Genomic DNA, 6261 nt, shown 5'->3' with positions numbered 1-6261 from the left:
CTTTATGTTCTTAGACTTTATATCCTCAGAATGTGATCTTTATCTTAGATCAAGGACTTCCCAGGTGGCTCAGACGGTAAAGTGTCTGCCTGAAATGCGGGAGACCAGGGTTCAATCCCTGGGTCGGGAAGATCCCCTGGAGAAGGAAATGGCAATCCACTCTAGTACTCTTGCCTGGAAAATTCCATGGATGGAGGAACCTGGTGGGCTACAGTCCATGGGGTCGCAAGGAGTCGAACATGACTGAGCGACTTCACTTTCACCTTACATCAATGATAAAAATTCCAAGGATTAGTCCATCGCCCAGAGGACAAAAATCTCAATTCTCAACCTCATTAGCACATTCCATTTACAGATGAGAAGTTTAATCTTTCTACTGTATTTCATAGCTACCTCCACTTGTATTCTCTCTCACGTTTGTCAAGAAAAGAATTCCAAGACAGTGATCAATAAAACTTACAAGGTGAAGAACTGGAAAAGGAAGATGATTACAATTTGAGCTGACAGACCAAGAGGGCCTGGTATAGAAAATAAATGTTTACAACTCATATTAGTTTAAAAGGTGGAACAGGTAATAATATTAGCACTCTCTTATTAGAAAATAACAATAAAACTTTTGATCTTAAAATAGGCATTTTCCAGCATTTCTGTTACAGTGGCCAAAAGCAGCATTAGTTTATCTATCTCCACATCCATGGTGCTAAGACTGATGCGATCCTAGCGCTACTCTCTATTAATAGGAATCAGAGGCTAAAAGCTTAGCTAACAGTAGAGAAAAATCAATATGGGTATGGAACATCTTGTTGCCTTTAAGCAAGAGACTTTCAAAAACGCCTCAGGAAGACAAAGGAGGCAGTTTAATGGGGTGTACACATTGCAATAATTCGAGCAACATGGATAATTACAGTCCATTGGAACAATATGACTATGAAAAGCCTTGATGCATAATAGTACTCAACAGTGAAAATGTGTGATGTGCACAGAGAGGTCATTGGAAAGCAAAAATAAGGGCATATTTATTTTTCAAAAATATGTTTGGTAAGTAGGCTGGAGAATTTATATAGATAGATAGATATAATATAGATGTTCTATTTCTTTTATTTGATCTTTCTAGAGTTGAATTTAAGTCCGACAACTCAAGGAAAGTTGGAGATTTTTCTTGGTTGCCCAGAGGGATCACTCCCTTGTGGTCACATTTAACAGCCAGTAGGAAGTCCCGCCATGCAACAGGGGCTGATGCATGAGGCAGCATCCACCGAAAAGAGTCTGCTGCCCAGACTCCCCTTTCACCCCTTTGATGACAAAACCACTGGGTGTTTATATTCCAAAAATACTGAAAAACTAAGACATTACGAAGAAAAGGCTCGCTGCCCAGGACTAAAAACCCGATGGACATGGGAGCTCTTGGTGAGGAGGAGGGGGGCTCCACGTTGCTAACAAAAGGGCTTCTGATGGCTTGCTGCCATAGCAATAGAATCTTGACTCTAAGACAAAACTCAAGCCAGAAAACATCAGCTCATCAACTTTGAAGGGACCCACTAAGATACCATACGCCAACCAAAAATAAGTGACTGATAACCCAGAATCTGTAGATTCAGCTGGTCTGACACGGCCTTCTGAATTACACAGCTCTAGGACAGTATAACCACCGCATAAGTACAGTGTAAGTACAAAATACAGGGAATGGATAAAACAAGTTTATAAGTTTAAGGAAGAGAAATCAAAACTATAGTATAAATATTTCTTGATCACTTAAAGGTAGGTATAATATATTTTGAATCCTACTGTGATTACTTATGTGTGTTTATGCACGTATGGGCATGTTGTCTGTTTTTGAATTTTGTGAAGTTTTTCAATGAAATTGAGAGAGATTTTATAAAAATATTTAAGAGGCTCCATTCACTTAAATTTGTAATCAGCAATTAAAGACTTAAGATGATTTGATTCCTAAGGTATGTTTTGATTTAGTTGTTCAGTCACCTAGTCATGTTCAACTCTGTGCGACCCTATGGACTACAGCACACCAGGCTTCCCTGTCCTTCAGTATCTCCTAGAGTTTGCTCAGAGTCATGTCCATTGAATCAGTGATGCTGTCCAACCATTTCGTCCTCCGTTGTTCCCTTCTCCTCCTGCCTTCAATCTTTCCCAGCATCTGGAAAGATTGTTTTGATTTGTTTAGTAGCAAAAGTAGTATTTGAACAATGAGGAAAACTTTTAATAATGAATAAGATTACAAATATGAGCAAGTAACAAGTTACTAATACTAACAAGTACTTTCCCTTCATAAAAGATCCTTGGTTGCTAAAGATCCTAGGAGAAGTGTTATTCTCTGATTTTTTTCTTAGCAGGAATTTTGCCTTTCAACCTCAGATAATACACCCAAGAATCACACTCTGGATTTTCCTTCCTCCCTGCAAAAAGCACAGGGTCGCATTGGCTTAAACTCAGATTCAGTAGGAAATCTATAAACTAATTATTTTCCATTATCTACTTCAGTTATCCTGAGTGAAGGTGGAATAGTTACCAATCATGAAGGAAGCCCTGACCTTAGGCATACACTGAAAACAAAGAAGCATATAAAACAGCCCCAGCCTCCCAGCCCTCAGCGGACAGCGAGAAGCGACAAGGCAGGCTCTGGTGCAGTCATAATTCCGTTTACATGCCTGATACAGTACACACCAAGTCTTCACTGGGAACCCCACAGAGCAGGGGCCCCCAGCTATGGCATCTACTGCCTGATGAGCTGAGGTGGGGCTGATGTAATAATAATAGAAATAAAGTACACAATCAGTGTAACGCAACTGAATCACCCCACCCACCCACCCCCGTGAAAAAATTGTCTTCCATGACAGTAGTCCCCGGTGCCTAAAAGGTTGGGGGCCTCTGCGAGGAAACGTGGGTCTTTGTGTCCTGTGCTCAACATCAACAACTAAACAAAGGAAGTGTGAGACGCCTCTAACAGATTCCAGCACATTCTCTCACTGTATAGGGTCTCTATTTTTATGTTTATCCTGACAAGAAGTCCTGGGTCAGCCTGACATGCTTTTTAGAGCTTTGTAACTTGAACTTAGAGAACTGGTTTGAGTTGATCACAATAAAGGCAAAGATGAAACCCCATTTACAAAACTGTGGTGCCAGAAGCAAGCAGACCTCTTGTCTAACAGGCCTGATCAATGCATTAGCCACTCCACACAATGTTCAATACTCCCACAAAAAGGTTACCGGCACAGCAAAGGCCTGGACGGCGCATCTTGGAGTCCCTTGTAATGGGATTTGACAAGAGCCAGGCACTCTGGGCAGGCTCCGTCAGTGTTAATGGAAGCAGAAGGGGCTCAAGGGCAAACAGGAGTCCTTGAGGGGTGATGGGGCGGGGAGTGGGGGGAACCTGGGGGTTGCGACCTGTTCCTTTTCCCATCACTCCCTTGTATTTAGTTACTCGTTCTAGCCAGTGAATTGTAATTTTATGTGCCGTCACGTGACTCTGGCCTGGTCTCCTGGTCTCCCGGTTAGTTGAGTCTTGCACCGAAAGGAAAAATATCCTGTAGCCTGTGGCAGGGCCCCCTTTACAGGAAGGAAATCGCCCTCTGGCAAGTGTCTCCCATTGGTAGGGTTTCCGTTCCTCACCTTGCAGAGGAATTTGTACTTGTGTGCAAATTAGCTACTTACTGGGGAGGCAGTCCCAGGGAGCGCTGGCTGAGATGTCAGGCGGGGCACAAGGCAGCCGACAGGGGAACAGAGGACACGGGCACAGACAATGGCCACGTGGACGCAGCGGGGAGAGGAGTTTGGGCCGGACTGAGACAGCAGCAGGGACATGTACACAGCACCACGGGCAGAGCAGCTGTGGGGACCCTGCGCAGCTCAGTCTGGCGCTCTGTGATGGCCCAGAGGGGTGGGGTGGGGTGGGGAGGGGAGGGAGGGAGGGCATACACGCGAACATAGAGCTGACGCACTTCACTGTATGGCAGAAGCTAACTAACACAGCATTGTACAACAGTTATCCTTCAATTAAAATTTTTTAAAAGTGGGTTCAAAAGCTAGTTCCCACTGTGGGCCACCAGACTGTCACCTCACTGGGGACCTCAGATCAGCTTAGAACATACCTCAGTCCATCCATCCAAAAGGTGAGGGAGCTGGGGTGTTTAAACATTTAACACTCCTCCTGGTTGAGGGCTAGACTAAGTGGGGAGGGGAATAAGGCCCCAGAACCTCTGACCTGGGATGCACACAGTCTCCTCTGCCCAAAAAAGCCCTCAGAAACAGGGACAAGGTGCCAACTGCATCTGTTAAAATCTGCCTACAAATATATAAACTGCTTTCTATGCCAGTGGTCCTTCAAACAGACAGACAATAACACCACCTCCTGGATAAGCTGCTGGAGGTAACCAGGAACAGATGACTTCCGCCTGACTTGATGCTGTCCGTTTGATAGACTTTAGGAATGAAGGTCAGAGTCAGCATCATTTTGCTGAAGAATCTTAACATGGTTGCTGGCCGTGGAGAGTGTCTGTTCACTGACCCTGACCCTTGACACAGCTCCAGGGCCCGACACTCCCACCTGCGAGGCTCTCCCTTGGGTGCAGGGTTCTGGAACTTCAGAAGGCTAAAAAGAGCTCAAATTCAGCACAAGGTGGGCTGATCTGGACTCCACTCAAAAGTATGTGTTTTTTAACTTAAAAAGGGTAATTTTACAAATAAAACTTCAGTGTTTCATATTGACTTGCAGTTGGTTGGCAAACATTTGTCAAGCTTAGACAATAATACTGGGAAGCAGTCAGGAGGTTCCAAGTTATAAGGAAGGACACGGAAATTCCCAAGAGGAGGTTTGAAGTCAAAAGCCAGTGAAGCGGATGGGTGCTGGGACCCATTTATTTATTATTTATTGTCACTTTAATGACTCCCAGGAAGCAAGTAGGCAATGCTCTTTCTACTCTGCAGGGCTTGCAGTCCAAGGTAATATCTGAGGGAGTATAATGCATGCCACGGCAATCAGAGGAAACTCCATCTGCCGCCCCACACAGACCAAGTTATCATATCTCTGATCCATGCATCACATTTGAAACCTCAGGAGTGGAGGCAGAGAGCACTGGGGTTTTCTTGAAAGTGCTTTCTATTAAACTGGCAGATCCAATCTGATGTGGCCTGGGCGAATTCTTACCCATGGTGAATGAGACCTCTGCGTATCATAGTTAGAGGGACTGGCCGGCTCTGGGATGGCCTGGGCCTGCTGGTGAAAAGGCATTTCACACACATAAGTGCATGTCAATTTCACTTTATGTAAAGGCAGTGGTGTTGCCCTCAGAGGAAGTATAGCCCTGCCCTGTCCTGCAGGAGGGACCCAGATGTCTGTATACAAGGTCAAGGCAGGGGCACAGTCCCCTTCCTGACTTCTGCCCCACGAATCTCCACCTCTTCCTCTAAAGGCTTTCAACAAGAAGGCCAAGAAGACATTCAGAGGCTACTTGGTGTTCTCAGCCAAGACCAGCTCTAAGGAATTCAAATGTTCTTTCAATTCTTTATGAAGAAATAAAATTGTCTTGTTTATGGTTTCCTTTGCTGTGCAAAAGCTTTCAAGTTTAATTAGGTCCCATTGGATTATTTTTGTTTTTATTTTCATTACTCTAGGGACGGGGTCAAAAAAGATCTTAGCCACTAAAAGGAATGAAACAGGGTCATCTGTAGAGACTCGAATGGACCTACAGACTATCATAGAGCGTGAATTAAGTCAGAAAGAGAAAAATAAATATCGTATATTAGCGCATATATGTGGAATCTAGAAAAACAGTACTGACGATTTCCAAGGCAGGAATAGAGACACCGGAATAGAGAACAGACATATGGGTACAGGGTGGGGAGTGGAGAGGAAGAGGAAGGTGGGACAAATCGGGAAAGGACTGATTGAGATGCACGGACATTTACACACTGCCATGGGTAACACAGATAGCTAGTGGGAGGCTGCTATACAGCACAGGAGCTCAGCTCAGCGCTCTGTGATGACCTGGGGGGGAGGATGGGGGAAGAGAGGCTCAAGAGGGAGGGGATATATGTACATATATATGTACGGCCAATTCACTTTGTTGTACAGCAGAAACTAACACAACATTGTAAAGCAATAATCCACCAATAAAGAAAAACAGAGAGAGAGATTAAATGTCTACCACGTATTGGGGGCAGCCCCAGCCCAGCATGTGTCCAATGTGTGAGGCCCCACCAGTAGACAACCCTGGATAAGTGCCAGCACCGCATCCAGCTGAGATCCCA

Source organism: Capra hircus, chromosome 22, assembly GCF_001704415.2.
Source record: "Capra hircus breed San Clemente chromosome 22, ASM170441v1, whole genome shotgun sequence".
Classification (NCBI taxonomy): domain Eukaryota; kingdom Metazoa; phylum Chordata; class Mammalia; order Artiodactyla; family Bovidae; genus Capra; species Capra hircus.
This window is presented reverse-complemented; position numbering follows the sequence as displayed.